General features: G+C 42.7%; 1 protein-coding gene across 2 annotated transcripts in view; it reads left to right on the top strand.

The window, feature by feature from the left end:
• The window catches only part of LOC113138710 (RCC1 domain-containing protein RUG3, mitochondrial-like), a 274667-nt gene that overhangs the window by 165485 nt on the left and 90021 nt on the right, over nt 1-19161 (top strand). The gene's annotated exons all lie outside the window — the stretch shown is intronic.

Here is a 19161-nt window from a genome sequence, read left to right as displayed (position 1 = left end):
CAGTCTCTTTGGCAGGTGGCCACCACTCCACAATCCAACTATTGATTCACTTCAGACCTCACCTTATTTCTCAACTTCAATTCCTGATGGAGTGTCTCTGTTTAAGTGTTAGAAGGTAGACTTCCAACAAGACACATGGTTTATCTCTTCATGAGTCTTACCATCTGTGAAGTTTATAATTAGAAAGAATAGCTTTTACACCCCTTTTTGTTTGGTGGGAGTAGCAACATACTTTCATATGCATGTATAAAACGTGAACGTGTGAGTCTGTTCAATACACCACTGACGTATCGCACCATGAGGAAGGATAAAAACAGAGGAGTCATTCTGTTTTTTTTTTTTCTCTCTCTCCTGAAAAGACTCATGTAAAAATGACTGTGTAGTCAACCGTTGTTCTGTTAATTCTGGTTTCACTTGGCATTTTTGCATTTGCAGCCCATAATATTTCTTGAGCTCTCAGGTAGTAACAATATTGTCTTCTTCAGCAGGGTGTCAGTTTACAACTGTGCACAGGGAAAGAGAGTTTGCAGAGATGTGTTGGCACTTTATTGAAATCTTCTAAACTTGTCTTCCCCTGGTGGAGATTACCTCGTCTATTTCCCTAATACACACCCTTTATATTTCCTCAGAGAATACCACTGTTTGTTTTTGTTCTTAAGCCATTTCACATTGTACAGTGAAAGTGGAACAAATGTGTGCATTTGATTACAAATTATGAGGAACTTTTGTGTGTCAGAGGCAGCGACCCCGATGCTACAGCGGCTGTGTGTCCATTGACTGCAACCTAAAATGTCTGGAAATTCTATTCTATAAATGTATATCCATGCTTGTGTGTGCAGGTCTGTCTGAGAGAACTTGTGCATGCAGAGTATGTGCATAAACACAGAACATGTGTATGAAAATGTGTTTTAGACATCAAAAAAGACTGACAATGGAACCTTGAGTAGCCCCATGATTCAGTATCCTGCCCATTCCCCATGGTTCCTGATCTGTGGGAAGGAACTGTCTTTCTTTTGGCAGGCTTCATAACCGCTGCCCTCCCTCATTGCAGTTATCATCACTTCATCTCAAATAGGAAAATAGGGGCACCGATAGAGGCTTGCGGCTCACTGACTGTTTTTGGGTTATAGCTATTTCTCCAAAATTCTTTTTAAGTCAGGCCCTTCCAGGCCCACTGGTAGCAGCTGCCTATTGCGTTGTTCACTGGGGGCATGCCCTGGTTTTCATGTGTGCTGTTGTGGTGGGAGTGATGGAGAGAGAGAAAGAGGGATAGAAAGATTGAGGAGAGGAATAGACACACTCCCGTTGTGTCACTGTGCCCCAACCTCTGCCAGGGTGACATACTTACCAGCCAGCATGCTGGCACCTTACCTTGACGCTCTAGGGCCCTAGGGCACTCAGTGCCTTTGAGTGGGGGCACTGAGTGCAGGGGAAACCTGTTGGAGAAGACTCCTGAATCAGGCAGTTGGGTAGACAAATGTTAATTTGCTGTCCTTAGGTCTTAAAGTACAGAGTTGGAGCCACAGGGTCTTTCTGTGTGAGCCAACAAGGCAGCGAGTATCTCATATCCTTTGTTTACACAGCTAGTGGAGTGGGACTACTTTACCTGGACCTGCTGAGTTCGCTCACACAAATCCCCCAATATGTACAAGTGAACATAAGGAGCTTAGCCCAGAGAAGGCAATTTAGTCTGCTCTCCAGGCCGTCCCCTGGAAATGACAAATTAGAGATGTTAAACAGTCTAAAGTGTGCTGCATTTTGGGAAGAGTTTTGTACAAAGAGTTATTACTACAAGCAGCTATGCTAAAAGCTCAGGCTTAGGCTTAAGATCAAGTACTAACTGCATCTAATATGCTCAATAACATATAAAAATGCACATTGGTGGCCAGTCTTTAGAAATACATATAACACATATTTTCTAGACTCAATTTCATAATGTATGAGATAAGTGACTTTTTTCCTCCCTTCCTCAAATACAGACGAGATCAAACAGCCCTGTACTCACCCAATGATAGCCCCCCCCACGCGCCCCAAAGTCACTCCTTCCTTTATCAAAAGAGGTACCCAAATCATACACACGCTCAGCAAGAGCCATGTTTGAGCTGAAATACAGCATTTCCATGGGGTGGGTATAACTGACACCAATCCCGGTGGGGCAATTACAGGAAATTAATTACCACACATTCCTGTATTAATGGTTTATTCCAAAATAAAGCAAGCTAATTTATTCATTTTGACACAGAAAATTGATTCAATGAGGATTATAAAAAGCTATTTGCTAAATAAAATGGAAACGAGGAAGGGAAAATGAAGTAAGGTTTAAAAAAAGAAATTTCCTTCAAAATGCGGTAATTAGTAGATGATGATGCCAGTGCATGCAGTCTACTTCTCCAACTCTCACTGTAGGTATTTGACTGGGTTTTTACAGCCATTTCCCAGTGTCTGCTCAGGTTTCCCTTCCTGTTTACCCTATACTGGATTCTCCTGCCACCAGAAAAGGAGTGGAATCTCTGCAGGGAGAGAAAGAGGATGATGAGGAGGGGTGAAGTCCTGTGGGCCTGGGGCCTAAGGGTGAGAGGAGAGAACGGGTGGGGTTGACAGTGAGAAAAAGAGTCAGAGTGGGGGAGACATGGGGTGACAACACGATTTGAGTGAAGCAGGATGGTGGGAAGTAAAGGCAGAGTGCACTCTTGACAGCCTGAGAAATCTTGAGGTGCCATCTGGCGTGAGGGGGCCAAAGGACAGGGCTCACTGACCTCTGACCCAGATCCCCCTTTTAGCAAACATCGCAGTGCTGCAGATTTATGAGCTGCTGAGGAACAATAACTGTTAGAGACAAGAGAGGAAGGCAGGCAGTGTTGCACTAGCTTAAAGTGACTAGAGACTGGAAATGAGTCCAAACATGGATGTCCAGGATGTGTCGTCTCACTTGTGAGTTTGACCTCACAGCAGCTCAGACAACACAGGGCAACAAAGGAGGGTGGGTATTTCACACTCCACCTGCACCACAGAGGTTGTTTTTTTTTTTTTTTTCCCAGTTTATCTACTCTTGTTTTAAGATAAACAAAGTCATTACCAAAGGACAGAGAGGTGAGGGTTATGTCAAAGGCCATGAGTTAGGGGGCACAATTGAGCCTAGTTTGTTTGTAGTATGGAACAAGAAAGAGGTGCTGAATACAGTGAGGGGTTGTGATTGAGTTTTACTTACAAGGAAAAGGGAAAAAAAGAACTAATATATTTGTGTGTAATAGTAGTAAAAGAAAAAAGCCTGTTTGCTACTGATTAGTTTGTCTGTTTGAAGACTGAGGACATTTTTTTTTCTTCCCTTAAATTGTATGGTTCACAGTGAGCTCAGCAACAGCACCACAAAAATAATGGCAACTGCACAGGGACCACTCTGAAGTCTGATCCATATTGCCTAAGGATCCTATCAGGACACTCTGTGGCAAAGCAACCACAAACAACAAACATGTTAATACCTCCAATCATACATGCACGCTCATACAAACGTACAAGCACACAAACACACTCCTCTTTACACTCTCTCTTTACAGAAAAAACTAGAGACCAAAGAACAAACCACTTATTACTAAAAGCTGTCATGCACCACCTCATTTGGTTGGTGTAATAGAGACCAATAAATCCCCTCTCTCACTGTCCTTCCATTCATTTTGTTACTCACTCAATTTTGGTCCCCTTCTCTTTCCCTCTTTTTACATCTTAAGAGGGGGATGGGCAAGTCTATACATGGGCCCGGGCCTGAATAGACTTTTGTCTTGCTCATTTTTTCCTGGTTCTGAATGTGGCAGTTTCAGGGTGCCCCTGATGAAGGCCCTCTCGGCCTCAGGCTCACGCAGGCTGTCTAGCAACTAGTTAGCATTCAAAGGAGCAATGCTAGCACCGAGTAGATGGGTCTGTCATGGGGGCCTGTACTGGACTGGCGCCGCGCTTTATTAGTGCGGCTGAAAAGACTTGAGTGAATCTACTGAATGATTTTTGAGAAGGTGTGCCATTTGTCTTTCCTTTGGATTTATTTTTCTCATACACATTAAAGATAAATAATAAACTTAAGTAATTTCCACCAGCTGCAAAATATTTATGTACTCAGGTACGTTATTATTTAATTTGGGTCTTTGTTTATTTAGATGTCATCTTCAGGTGTGCAGACTTTACAGTTTAAAACATGCACACAGTGGGCCTATCCACATTTATGTTTTTGTATCTATATGGTTCTTTATGGTTCTATTATACAAAGATTCCTTTCCTTCTTTTTTGTAGTACATAGCTTGATTATGTTCAACTTAATTAGTCCTGTTTGTATATGTACGGCTCTGACATGCACAGGATTCCTATAGATAACACATATGACTGTCCAGAAAGCCTCTCTTATTCAACTTTTCTCTGCCTCGCTTTGTGCAGTGTGGTGACATCACAGATGCTAATATGTGCTGGCTAGCGTGGCATCTCTTAGTAGGCGGCCTGGAATTTCAGGCATTTACTCCTATCGAGAAGCGGCAGGATCAGTAATGCTAACTATGTGGATCGTTGTGAGGAGATTGGACCACAGCCGGCCTGCCCTCATAATAATGCTGTGTGTTTCAGCAGTACATCTCAATCGAGGGCTGCAACAACCCAATGCCTCCATTGTTCATGCCCGTCTTTGTGATGCAGTCAGGAAAAAAAAGTATCAAGCATTTCTTTTCTAATAGCATGAAAAGATTTCATTGAAGTGCAGATTGAGTGTGTGCCGCTGCGGGTTGTGGAGTGAGGCCAAAAGCTCAGTGCCCGCGAAAATGCCCTCGCTGGGCAGCATCATTCCAGCACCAGTCTGATGGTCTTCACTGTGTTTGCTCAGCATCATAGCAACCCATAGAGATGCATAAAAGATGACAGCAGAGATGCCACTTTGACATGCACTTCCACAACAAGACACATGCTGGTTTCAACCTTGCTGTGGTCAAATGAGAATGTTCTAACCAAGCAATAGATGTTATTTTCTCTTTCTTCAAAGAAAATGTGAATTATTCAAATTGTCTATCCAAGCTTCTGCAGACAGGTTTGCGTGTAATGTAACAAGTATGCATTCCCATTCTCCTCACATGTCTTCATAAAATGCATGGATTGTAGTGTAGCTGGGCTGTCACTCTGCCTAATTGCTGTCTACTCTGTACATGCACACATACCAGAGAAGATATGCTTTGCTCTGGTAATTCTTGTTAGGAGCATATGCTCATGTAAAGCACAGGCAATTGCCCACAAGTCCATCATTTCATACAGTACATATCTGACCAGAAGACACTTTTTTCTTTGAGTTAGATGGGTATAGAAAGAAAGACTACTTCCTAACCTGACTACCTTCTTCAGCTTTTCTCTGTTTCTTCCAGCTGGGTCATATTTTTTCATATGGCTTCAAACTCTGCAGGTGAACTTGTTGTGGGCTGTAATGGTGAGAAGGACAGATAGGTCTCTTTGCCAGAGTGCTCGGTAATAATAGTAAAAATTGCTTGATGTGTTTATCTGGAGATGCAGCACTAGTCCAACTAGAGAAAGACTATTTCAAACCACGGACATGTCTTCAGAATTTCCTTCTTCTGCTGTCCTTGTCTTTCTAGGCCTCCAGCACACTCTAACCCCTTCCATGGAAGAAAGCAAGAGATGTGTGTCTCTAAATAAATTCAGAAAGAAAAGACGGCGAGCATGTGGGTATGTGTGTATCTACAGAAAAATGTGTTTGCAGTGTGTATAATAAATGTCTGAATCAGTATGAGACAACAATCCAGTGAGAATGGGATGGGAGAAAGAAAAGGCAATATTGTCCTGTAGGGCTCAGACACTCATGAAATTAATCTATTATCTTCCTGTGCAGCTGCCATGTACTATACACGGTGCTCGACAATTCCCTTCGCCATTGTGACTCAATGACATTTGCCCATTCACCAAGCTCACTGACACCAACAGGATCTGGCCTAGCTGCCAAATTAAGGCAACAAATGGGGAAATGAGAGCAGTGGCATGGGCCAGGAAGAGCCCAAGAGGAGGGATAGATTTCCCCTTGTGTTTAAAGACTTGACCTAAGCACCTTGCCCAGGGGCTTTTTATCAGCTGGAGCTGAAAAACACCTACAGGAGGCAGACGGCGATATAGCCACAGCCAGTTGTAATGGTGTGACAAGGCTTAGCTGTCCTTGCACACCTCTTGATTCCCCTCCCTCCCTTCTTCACTACTATTCCTACTTTTCTTTCACTGTCAGCCTGGGTCCTCTATCTAAAGCTCCATCCAGTTGGGAATGGGCAGGCTTTAAATGCCTGTCGCCCAGTGTCATAGAAGCAGCTACACATGGAGTGTCCAGTGGCACAACACAGGCTGGGCCTTGTCAAGGGCAAAATGAATTTGTTGGAGGGAGAAAAGTAGAGGGGGGAGAGAAGGAGAACAGAGAAGGGATATATTACGGCGAATGATGAATAACCCTAAGGTGCACAGATACTCTACAGAAAGGATGAAGAGAGGTGAGGTGATGGGAGGAAAAGAGGAATGGTGTTGGTGGTGAGGGAGTCTGGCCTGGCTGCTGCTGGCTCAGACTTACGGATAGCAGCCGTCAAAGGAGCAGAGTTTTATTTATTTATTGTTGGTCTGCTTAAGAGATGGTGAAGGTCAGGCTATGTGTCTGCTCCCCAGCTTTGTTATGTGAGCGGGATCAATTTTTGAAATATGTCTGTTAACAATGCCGCCGACGTAATCTCTTGCTTTCCCTCACGTGCACTCTTTACACTCCCTTCTTCTTTTCTACTGTTTCTACCCCTGCTGTTGCCTCTACTTCTGCAGTGACCATGGTAACCTCATCACAAAAGTCACTGCTGTGGCAACAGTGTTGTAGAATGAAGAGGTCAGTATATTATTTTCTTGAAGAAGTAAAAGTGCCAGATGTAATTCTCTTCAACTGAGTCTCTGTCAGCTGTGATTGCAGTATCAGTGTGTTTAGAGGTTTATGTCTGTGAGGCAGACGGTTATTTATTGTTTAATAGCACAAAGAGGAGGTGTGTTCTTTTGTAACTCAATTGAAAGTGGTGTATTATATTTCAATTCAACATCACAGGCTTATCCATTATATTCATTGTGTATTCTTGCACTGCGGCTTGTACTGTGATTGACTACCACCTTTTAAACTAATGTGTTACTGTACACACACCCCTGTGCATTGTATTTATGCAATATGCATATTGCGTAATTCACATAATTTATGTGTTACCTATTTGTGTTCTTGCTTTTAGTATGACTGGTCATTGGTCAATTTTCCCTTGAGTCAATTTCACATAACATGATGAACCAAATGCCAATTTATACAAGCAATGATTAGATGGATCAATTAGCCAATCCTACAGTGTGACGCAAGATCCAGTGTGCTGACGCTGTGTATGGTATTTACAGGACAGGGAAAATAGTCACACTGTTTCTTTTTCTTCTAAGTGCTTCATCTGTCCAAACATTTTCTTTTTCAACTGTCTCTGCCAGGTCCTCTGCAGTATGACCAACATAACCGCACCACCCTGTCACACTGTCAATTTGTGTATGTTAAATCTGCCCAGAGCTATAGACTAATCATGCTTAAATATACTCTACAGGTTATAAATACACTCTACAATGTACAATATGCGGTTGGCTGTATATTACATGCTTTACATAGACAGTGTTTGTGGTGCTTGTGCTTTCTGCTCAGTCTCATCTCATTCTGGCTGTCTGGCAAGCCAGACAGACTGTGGCCTGGATCAGTGCTGCGCCACCAGGCCCTGCGGCCCTTTCCTTGGTCAGCAAACCAGAGTGGGATCAGTGGGCCATCTTTCTCTCTATCCATCTCTCCATTCTTCTCTTGGAAAGCTCAGTAGTCACACAGTTTGGGTCTAACCCCACAAAGCATGTCTGATCAGTTTGAAGATACCATAGTGTTTGAGTGGATCCCTTTTTTATTCCGTGGTTCAACCAGAGTGAAAAAGGATAAGAGAATGTTGTTTGGAAAGTGGTTGCACATCTGAGTTTAATAAAGCCTTTTGGTGGAGATGGGTCACACTGTGTGTCTTCCCTTAAGTGAACTGTAGGTAATCTGGGACAACCAGGGCTCAGGAGTTGCTGGTTTGTGTATGCTTTTGTGTGTGTTTGTGTTTCATATGTGAATGGTTTTGGGGAGGAGTAGGAGGGTGACAGGGGGTGAGTAAACAGTTTGTGAAAGAGCAACCGGGGGAAATTCAGGGCGACTGGTTTGTTTTGGATTGCTCGGGGCCCAACAATTTATAGACATAAATATAAACAGAGATCGGGAACAACTAATCCCCCCAAATGCAAGATTAAGAAATGAAATGATTCCAAGATGACCCTTGATTACAGAGTGAGGGTGAGTTTGATGAAAAGGGCATATGGCACGGGTACTTAGCAGTGGGCACGGGAAACCAAAACAGGAGAGGAAAAACTAGGCCATGAAAGGTCCAACTGTTAATCTGCACTTTGTGAGTGACGTAAATATCCCTGGGCTTTGGAGAGTTCTACCCCAAGAGCCATGACCATGTAATTATCACAACTTTTGGATCAATATCTTCTCATTTGCAGAACAAAGCTACAATCTAACCATCAGTCCTTCTCACTGCCTTTGCTTTCATGTGACTGAGTGACTTTGACAACTAAACTTTATGTGTACCCATTTTTTCAAAATATCTTGTCTTTCTTTCTCTCATGTGGTGGCATATTGAGTTCTCCCATGCACGCATTATTTTTACAAAATACATAAATGTTAAGCATGTGCTCTTTGCCCCGTAATATCAAGAAACTGACACTGATAGAGGATTTATTTGATCCATACCGTCGTATCCTTTCACCCTTATTCAAACTGTGGATTCATCTAAATTCTATGGACTCTACAGCAACACATTTCTCTTTTTCTCTTCTTCTCTTTTTTGCCCTCAGAGTTCAGAAGCTTGTAGGTCTTTAATTATGTATAATATTCTTTTGCCCTGTTTTATGGAAACTCCAGACTGGATTCGCTCAAGTCATCGACTTGAAAGTTTGAAAACCTCCAGTGACAAGAATATTAATGTGCCAGCAGTGTCATATCTGTTTCAGCTCATGCATATTCAATGTCCCCCCAGCTCTCCAAGATTTATGTCAGACTTTGCCGGAGTGTAGTTTTCCACCATTGGAGATAATAGCATGCTAAATTGATGTTATCGGGGGCAGGTTTTTTCCTCTCTACTCCTCTGCAGGTCGGGGGGTAGGGAGAGGGTAGAGAGGAGCAACCCACTCGCCTGGCTGCTATTCAGACTGTTGGCAGCTTTAGTGCTCACCTCCACCCACCGGCCTGTTCTGTAGTAGCAGCGGACTGAAAACCTCCGTCATGGGGGGAGAGGAGAGCATATTTTGGAAGGAGATTAGGGGGCGATCCTGTGGATTATCTTTTAATTAAGGACGGTTGAGTTGTGCCCACTCTGGTGGAGCAAACGCCCAGCTGCTAATGAAGTTTAAACAGACATACTTTATTTAATTACCACTAATCGCTGGGGCCCAAAGTCCGGCCCTCTTTGATCTGCCTGTCGCACTGTAATCTTCCTGGCAGATACCATCTCCCATTCTACCCGGATCCCTTTTAGAAGTTGCTACGGGAGGTCCAAGATTAACCATGGGTTAATTGAGACAGCCAGGGTGGAAGTGTGTGTGTGTGTGCGTGTGTGTGTGTGTGTGTGTGTGTGTGTGTGTGTGTGTGTGTGTGTGTGTGTGTGTGTGTGTGTGTGTGTGTGTGTGCATGCGTGCGTGCGTGTGTGTGTGTGTGTGTGTGTGTGTGTGTGTGTGTGTGTGTGTGTGTGTGTATGTGTGTATGTGACATGGAGATAGAGGACCAGAAAGGGAAAGTGGTAGGAGGAGAGAAGGAGGGAGGATGGACGAGTTTGACTGATGTGTTTGTGGCCTTCGAAGCCATCCTGTTTCCTCTCTCTCTCCCTCTTCTTTCTCGCTCTGTCTCGCGTGATCAGTTTCCATACCAGGATGCATTGGTCACACTTTGCCTGGCTGTTTAACTTTAGGGACACTAGGGGGCTGTGATTACACCTACTTCTAGTTTTAGGCAAATATTTATCTTTAACAAACCTATAGATAGATCATTTAAGCAGAGCGTAACTGTTATTAAAATAAATGAAAATCTAACTTCAGTGAATTCAAATCCTTCTATCAGACAGTTATTGTTTGCTATTGTTTTACAGAGACCATTGTCATTGTTCATATCAATGTAAGAAGAGGGTGAGCAGCTGTTGATCTTTGTAAGGTTCAGAGAGGTCAGCAGGGGCAGTAGAGAGCACATTGGTGGTGGGGGGTTGTGTGTGTTTGTGTGTATGGGTTGTGGGTTGGGGATGGGGGTGTCTTTATCTGACCTGGGGGAGCTATGGGCTTCCTGTTAATTGGGTTAGTGCAGCGGCCGGGACAAACCGTGTGACTGGAGAAAAATACTGTGAGAAAAACCCTAAGAGGCACTTTTGTCTCAGCTGAGACATATGGCAGAGGAGCTGTGAGCACACTGAGTCTTCATCTGGAGGGAGCAAATGAAGAAGGTGTGAGAACGATATAGGCAGAGAGAGACAGAGAGAAACATGTTTCCCCAAATTAATGTGGTATCCCCAAATCGAGTGAAAAAGAGCCAGAGGACACACTAGCTGTGGTAAACTGATCTCCCCATCCATATCTCTATCTAATATGTTCAGGGGAACACACATGTAACACATGCACACACACACAAACTCAACCTCCTTTGTCTTTCCAACTCTCTCACACCCACCCTCTCTCGTCAATCCTCACCCTTTCAATATGTTTCTTGTTCTTTCATTCACCCCCGTATACTCGCCCACCCGTTCCCATCCTCCACAGCTGAAAGATTGCCAATAAATGACTGATTTATATTCCGATAAGAGATGTTAACTAAACCGCTGCATGCATATTCATACCTTAAGCTGTTGATTAATACTGGCTTCCCCATAACAGAAAATGTGTATTGTGTTCTTTTTCATTGTAACATGAACCATAGAGTCAGTAAAGGCAGTTATGTGCCTCACAGATTTACTGCTTTAATTATCCAAAGTAAAATGGCAAAAATTATTCATAGCCCTGCTTTAAACATGGTTGATGGAATAATGCATCGCAATTTGTGAATAATTGAATCTTTCCTTCAGATTGTGACAGAATAGTTAATTTATTAATAGACATACACAAAGTTGAGTCAAAGCCTCGGTCGGTCCTGCGGGTAGAACTGCTTTCAAGAGAATGAACCCTTGTTAAATAAGTTACAAAACACAGTCCTGTGCAGACATCTCAGCTGCAAATAAACCCACAATAATAGAAGAGGGAGAGACAGAAAAAGAGAGAAAGTGTTAGGAGTTTCGCAGACACCGGGTGTTAAACACAGTGACGTCTCAGAGGCCCTTTGGTAGAGAAAATGAAATATTAAATGCTGCAGTGTTTATTAACGGGATAAAACAAAAGGCTGCTTCCCTTTGACTTGTGCACATTGACACTTGGCACAGAACAAACAAAATCAAATATGGTATTGATCCATAATGGATGAAAAAGCCAACTTTGAATGAGTAGCATTATTTAAGAATTAGGAAAGGAAAGAAACAGGGAAACAGTGCAGGGAGACGCACTGTTAGTAAACATCAACATTTTGTCAGCTGCCTCGCTGTTACACATGTCAGGTTTAATCTACATAACTATGTCATATGAGTTTAATACATATGATCAAAATATCATGAAATCAGCATCTTTGGGTGGTATGTAAAATATTTTATTCAGTAAAGTAAACAGTAACTAAAAATTACAAAACAAGATTTGTTTTTTAACTTGGATTAAAATTCACTGAATGTGAGCTGTCACAGGGTGTGAATGCAGATGTTTTTGGGGAGGTGAGTAAAGAAATGTAATATATCATGTAACCGTAGTGACAGTGCTTGATGTAAGCCACTTTGCATGTCTTTCATAGTAACGCAGGGCGGGGGTGACATTTAATGTTGTTAGCAGTTTAACCCTTCGCCCTGTCCTTGAGGCCCTGTCATGTCCGAGTGGCACCCCAAATAAGCACTTTTGACATGGGGGCTCCAGGCTCGCGGCCCCTGCCTTCGTTGACAGTTCCTAACAAAGGACCCCTCATCCATTGATTGCCCTTTGCTGTTATGCAAATTCAGGAGTTTCATTGCTCCACAACCCATAGTGGAAGGTATAGGGATTATAGCAACCACCAGAGTTTGTTGTTTTTTTTCCTATATTTTGATGACATTTCTGTCACTGTTCTGTGTGACAAAACAGTTCTAGACCCCCTTCCTTGATGTGTCTGCTGATGTGTCCGTGTCTGCTTCTTCTTCCTTTTCTTCTATGTTTTTTATCTGCGCTTCCTAGAACTGTTTCCCCTCCTGCTAGCGTTTCCTAGGACAGAAAAAAGCAAGCTGACCATGTATACAGAGATAAATTTACAGATGAGTACATGGAGCAGTACACATGCACATATATCCGCTTACCCACACTCACAAGCATTGCTATGTACTACTTATGTGCTCTTGCTCACTCACATATTTAGTCTGACTACCACACACTTGACACACAGGAGAAAATCCCCTGCAGCCTATTCCTTCTGGTTGTGGTTCATATTCTGAGCTCCAATGCCTTCCCCAGCTGTGTGTTTGTGTGTCCCTGGGGAGTCCAGGCAGGGCTGCTGTAGTGACCTGATAACATCTGGGAATAACTGATGGTCTTGTCCACATGCTCTGGAGCCTTCGGACTCATCGGGCGTCCCCACAAAGGCCCGTCTCCCTTGGACCCTTTCAACACGTCCTCGACACCCGCTTAATACAAATTCCACGACTGAAAGTCCAAACATACTCCGTGTTTTATTAAAACGAATGCCTCAAGGACTGTTTCTCATGAACTTTGAAGTGGAAAAGCTTGACAATGCGTGTGAGAGACAGACAAGGAGGGGTGAAAAAGTGATGAACCTAGACCCACTTTCCATGTTGATGTATTTAATCTGTATCAACCCTCATCAAGCTTCTTGTAAATGGAATGAGAGCCTGCTCTAAGAATTTCCCACAGTAAAGGTTAATCAGTTTTTTTTTCCTGACAGGATACAGTGGAATTTTAATGTTTGTTAGGTCAGAATGTGTGTCTACATTAAATAAATGGTATAACCAGTTATTTCATAAACTTTAAACTTGCCATCCTGGCTTTCAAATTGTAAAAATAATCAGGGGGAGTGAGGTACTGTTAAAGCACAACACAGGACGCTGTTGCTCTTGAGCTATTTCATGAGTGCCCTGACCTCCAAATGACTCAAGGTTATCAAGACACTGGAGCAGCCTGCCTTGGGATTCCAAGAGATGACATATAACTAAGAGGAGAACATGTTTATCCAAGGCTGATGTGGTGATGAAGTTTTCCTTTCCCTCCAAATTTGCAGGAACCTCCTTCAGAGAACATTTACATATTGTTCGGAAAGTTAGAGTGAAAACAAGAGAGGGGCAAGGAAGAGCATTTCAGTTTTGGGTTTTTCATTGCATCTAGTTGTGATAGAAGCCTTCAGGTATTCTAAAGTTAAATAACATCAGTGTTTAACAGTTCAGTTTTGTTATTTAATCCCCTGGAACCATATCCTCCTCACATTTGACATGGAACTTAAGTTTGTCTGCCTACGTTTGTCTTCATGGCAACATCTAATGGACAACAGGGGCGAAAAAAGGAGTAAAAATCGAATGATGGCTGATGAGGGAATGTATATGGTCCACTCTGTAGGAGGAAAAATAAACATAAACGGAATGAAGAGGAGGAAGAACAGAGGAGGCGGAGGAATAATAAAAACAGAAAAGAAGTGTTTGCATGCTTTCTCCAGCTGTTTTCCCATGGAAAGGCACCGGTTATCCTACACAGCTTGTTACAATAGAGAGAACGAGCCTGGTGGGATCTGGAATTGACAACTTGTGTCTGCTTAGTTACACTACTTAATGACCCTAATTATCTTCCTCCTTGCTGTGAACAGTCAATAAACAATTAGTGTGGCATATGGACCCCTTAAACTCTGTGTTTTCTATCTTCAAGACAATGGGGTGTCCTACTCTGGCAGTGGTAGAGTGTCAGTACAGGCTGATTAAAGTATGTGGGAAACAGTAATCAATGGCTTATCCTGAGACCCTTGAACAATGTCCTTCCCATGTAGCCTTTGCCTCCCTGCCTCATAAGCACTGGTGCATGGATAGACTCCATCTGTAGAGTCCATCCATGTTGCTTTTATCTCTTGTTCTCTTAGATCAGTATTTAAGAACAAATGGAAACAAGGTGCTGATTAATTTGATTTCACCTGGTCCAGCGTAAACCCTCTTTACTACCCGTCTTCCAGGCAGACAGGACCTTGAACAGCTCTGTCATGTGTTTGTGAATAGAGAGCTTTCTCTCCTCTGTAGCAATAGGTAGACAGGAAAAGCTAGCTAGAGGGAGAAAGAGAAGAAGCAAAACCTTTTGAATATGGATGGAGTTCAGGTGAACTACACCTGAACCCTGCCTGTGATGTCTTTATAGAGAGGTGTTTCTGACTTTCTTTTGCTTTTCAGCCACCATCAAAAGTTCAAGAGGCAGTAGTGTTTTGTATTCAGGGAGGAGAAAACCTTTGAAACCTTTGGGATAAAAGAGCTGCACAGTGTCAGTCTGAAAGGTAAAGGAGAAGGAGGGAGGAGGGCTAAGAGGGTGCAGGAGAGGGGAAGAAAAGGGTGCACTTTGTTGTGCCCTTTCACAAGGCTAATCTGAAATAAGCACTAACTCCATGGTGAAGAATAATTGATAAATGTTAACAGGAGGAGCAGTTTTACACTCTGTGATGACCTTTGAATTGATACATAAGGTTTTTTCAGATCTTTGTCCAAACAGAAACATGTCAAGTCATCAAAATTCAGGCCATCTAATCACTGTACCTTTACTCTTGGTACCTTTACTCTTTCCTGCCTTACCATTTTAGTATTATGCCTTTGACAGTTCTCTGTTTTAACTGATGCAGAAGAAGAAAAATCAAACTTTAGCAATGTGACACAGTTGCTTTTGGAATGAATGCGTGCCCACACAGAAAGTTACATTTTTCATTGTGATCATTGCCTTGCAGAGTTTCAGCCACACTTGGGTTTCAGGACATTTCTGCAGTAATTTTAGGCTTCTTTTAAAATTGAAAAAAGCCCAGTAGCACTCTTTTGAATATTTCCCCTTGGCTAGAAAAGAACTGTTCTGATCTCTTGGTACAAACTATATCCCTGCTGGCAGAGGTTCTGATGCCTTGTAATGGCCCTCCATGGATTTGATAAGATTATTGCTTTTCTAAGTGTAATGTTTTTTCCCCTCACTTTTCTTTTTCTATGGCTACAGGTTCTATATTCATGATAAAATACTGCAGCTACATTTCTAAGGAAAATGATGTGACATTCAATGTGTTATATATGAGCCTAGCGTGACACATGTATGCCAACAGTTAAATATGAATTTTTATAGATGGGGAATATATACTTTTATTTCTCTGCTTTAGCTAATGTTTTAGGTTTACACTGTACACGTCAGGTCAATTTGCACCTTGTGTGCATTTTTGAAACATGCTACAGTGGCCCTTGTTTAAAAAGGGTTTGCATGTTTTTCCGAGGAGGAACTAACTTTGCAATTACAAATCACCGCAGTGACAACATTGTACTTAAGTGTCGCTCCACTACTGCTTGGCTACTACTTGAAACATGCCTTTTTCGTTGTACACAATTAGGATAACTCAGTGCTTTAGTAATAATGGTAAGACTGTCGGCTCAGGGGATTAACTTAGTTGTGTTGGAGGGTTAGTGAAGGAGTCTGCCTTTGAGAGGGCCTATTGTCCCACCGGGTCACTGATCTAGGGGTTGATACCCACTCAAGGCCAGGACTTTACCCTCCTTCTCTCTCCACTTCAGCAGGCAACAGAATTGGCTGCATTGTGTCCTATGAGGTGGAAAAGAGTCCACTGCCCCACCCATCCACTTGGGTCTTGGAGTGTGTTTTGAACAGTGCTCATCACAACACTGGATGTGCACATGCACACACACACACAAATGTGCAGTAGCGTCGTATCAGCCTTGAATAACCAAAGGGAAACTCCAGCTGGGAGAGCCATTGATGCCTTCGTAACAGGCTGATTGTTCCCTTTAGAAGAGGGAGGAGCAGGGAGGAGAGAGTGGGCAGGTCACTAACTCCACCCATAGGCTTTGAGTGGGGCCTAGCAGGTGTAAACATCCAGCACTTCTCTCTTTATGAGTGGGCAGGGGGAGAGGAACCCCCAGGTAGTCATGGAGCACTGCCCTGGAGGAATTGAGAAATTAAAGGCAAAGGAAAAGAGACAGAGATGCAAGAAGGATCACAGACCAGGCTGAATACATGTTAGACCTGGGCCAGGTGTTCTGCTGTTATGATATGTGCTGTCTCAGCCCTTCTGTGAGAGGTAGATAACCTCTCTATTGACCACGGAGTCTGAGATCACTTTTCTATGGCTGGACAGCTGTAACACAACATAAGTTAAAGCAGCATCTAAAAAAAGGGGAAATAATGGCATTTTCTAACACTGGCAACACTTGTCAGGAGAGGAAAGCTCCTGTGGTGGTTCTGGGGAGCATTCAGATGATGGAAATTCAGCCTTCAATGATTCATCTCCATTTACTTAGCTATGAGTATCCTATCCCTGCCAGTTTGGAAAGCGATATTGCACAGGAGCTTAGCTTGTCCATGAATGGGGCTCTGTGAGAGAAGTTAGTATATGTTTGAGGCGCTTCTGATGCTTATAATGCATACTCTTTGGGTAATGCTGTTGGGATTATGGAGAAGAAGGAGGCAAATATATCGACCAGCATGCTGTTTATCCGCTGGCTCCACACCCTCCAAACAGAACCCCATTACACAGGCCAGTTTGGAGAGGCTTAACACCTGTTTTTTTTTCAGTCCATATAAACTCATTCTCTCCCCCCCTCTCGCTTACTTTTTGTCTTCCAATGCAAAGAGGATGAAGCGAGAGGAATGAGAAGAGCTCCATTATTGCAGTATTTTCTTTCCAGAGAAACGTTATTTACTAGAAAGATATCATCCTAGCTTTTAATCCTCTTAGTGGTGGATTGCGGTTGTACTTACAGCACCATGCACCTGCTAAACTGCCTTCTCTTAAAGCTGTATAAACACAGCCGCAGGAGCCATTGCCTTCCCAAGTCGAACTCATGAGTTTTTTTTTTTTTCTTTAACCAAGAGGGAGAGAGCTCACTAGAAGTTTAGAGGACACTGCATTGATGGGATGATGCTCGAGGCCCCTCTCACTCTGCCATCAGATGTGGTCAGGCCCCACCTGAAGCCTGTGGTTCTTGGTAGGCTGCTTGGAGAGGAGCCTCGAGATCACTAAACAGACAAGGGCCTGTGTGTAGGAGTGTTTACACAAGGGCTTTGTGCACGCTCACAAGTTCAGAGAAGAGAGCGCCTTCACTTCATTTGTATTACAGGGAACTCAAGGAGGCCCTGTCTTAGATTCTTTTTCATTTACAAATGTCAGTGACTTTTGTACATTAACAAAGCTGTATGATAACAGAAAAATAACACATTTTAAAATATGGGTTCAGTTTTAACAGTTCCTTAATATGGTTAAGAATGAAATGACTTTTACTTCTGAGCTTGTGTTTACATTTTGAAAGTTGAACTTGAGCTGTTTTTTCTTTCTTGTGAATAACCCCTCTTCTTTCTCCTTAGTAAAGGACATTATGTTGAGCTGGCATGACAGCAGCACTGCACTGTGTTAACATTACCTCCTTTCTAACAGGGTTACAGACACCACTCATCCTCACACTCCCTCATGGGAGAGACAGACAGAGACAGATAGAGAGACAGGGAGAGAGAAGTAGAGACAAAAACAGAAAGAAAATGTCCTATGTGTGGTCGTGTGTGTGTGTGTGTGTGTATGTGAGAGGGTGTGTGTGTGCATAGGCTGGAGGGAGGGAACTTCCACCGCAGGCAAACAATATGGAATTTGAAATATTAGCTGGCGTAGTGATTGAACATGGCTCCCTTATCACTTGGTTGCCAGGTTGGCCAGCCATAACGATGACTTATCACAGGGCTGAGGAACATGGAGTATATAACAAGATTCTCTGACATGACAAACACTGCCCCGAGGAGACTCACACCACATTCTGTAGACTGCCCCAAACCTGGCCATCTAGGACTGGTAATGGGGAATACTTCTAGTATTATAACACAGGTGGTGGTACATCTGAAAATAAAGAAGGTGCATGTTACCTACTTGTTATGACAAAGGGTATAAGTGCAATGACATTTTACCGTCCACATGATAGCTCAATATATCCTCAAAATTTTGGTAGTGTTGTTTGTCATTGTCAATGCTTTTAAAACTATTTTGCCAGGCGTTGAGATTTCTGGCTTTAATGCTCACATTGTGACCTAAACTCTCAGTTAGGAACAACACCCAAACATCTTTTCCGCTGATTAAAATTGTACATATGTTATGTTCTCATGCCAAAGCTGTGATTACTTTCTCAAGAAAGTTTGGTGTCAGTGTTAGTTCTTTATTCACTGGTTCCATCTTAAACTGAAAAAGAATGATATTGATGACACAGCATTTACTGCAATGCCAAATAAAACAATGATGATTAAAATGTCAGGGCATTCCACCTTCAATAGCCGTTATTCAGCTTCGACCTAGCAGATTTTAGTTTTTTGTTTTTTTTCTTCTTGTGCTTCAGGTTACTTATGAGCTGTGGATGTTATTATGTGCCATATGACCCTTCTATAAGATGCTGATTTTTCTTTCTGTCTCCCTCAGTAGGGGATAGAGAGGGAGAATATTTGAGGTCAAGGATAAGGAGAACCTTTATGCTTAAACCGATGGATGCTGTTTAAATAGACCTGCTCCAAAAAGCTATAATATGCAAGTTGAGGAAATAAAGCTAGAATGAGATTTCAAAGCAAACCACTCCACCTACATCCTAATCATGTATGCTGTCTCAGCTGATGCAGGAATCGGGAGCTCTCCAGCCTGAGAGTCAGCCATAGCGATGTGTTGCATTAGCTAATACTGGCTTGAGCCTCAGTGCAAGACAAACAGTAGACCAG

Source organism: Mastacembelus armatus, chromosome 9, assembly GCF_900324485.2.
Source record: "Mastacembelus armatus chromosome 9, fMasArm1.2, whole genome shotgun sequence".
NCBI classification, from domain to species: domain Eukaryota; kingdom Metazoa; phylum Chordata; class Actinopteri; order Synbranchiformes; family Mastacembelidae; genus Mastacembelus; species Mastacembelus armatus.
The sequence above is the reverse complement of the archived record's forward strand: the minus strand, read 5'-3'. Positions and strand labels throughout refer to the sequence as shown.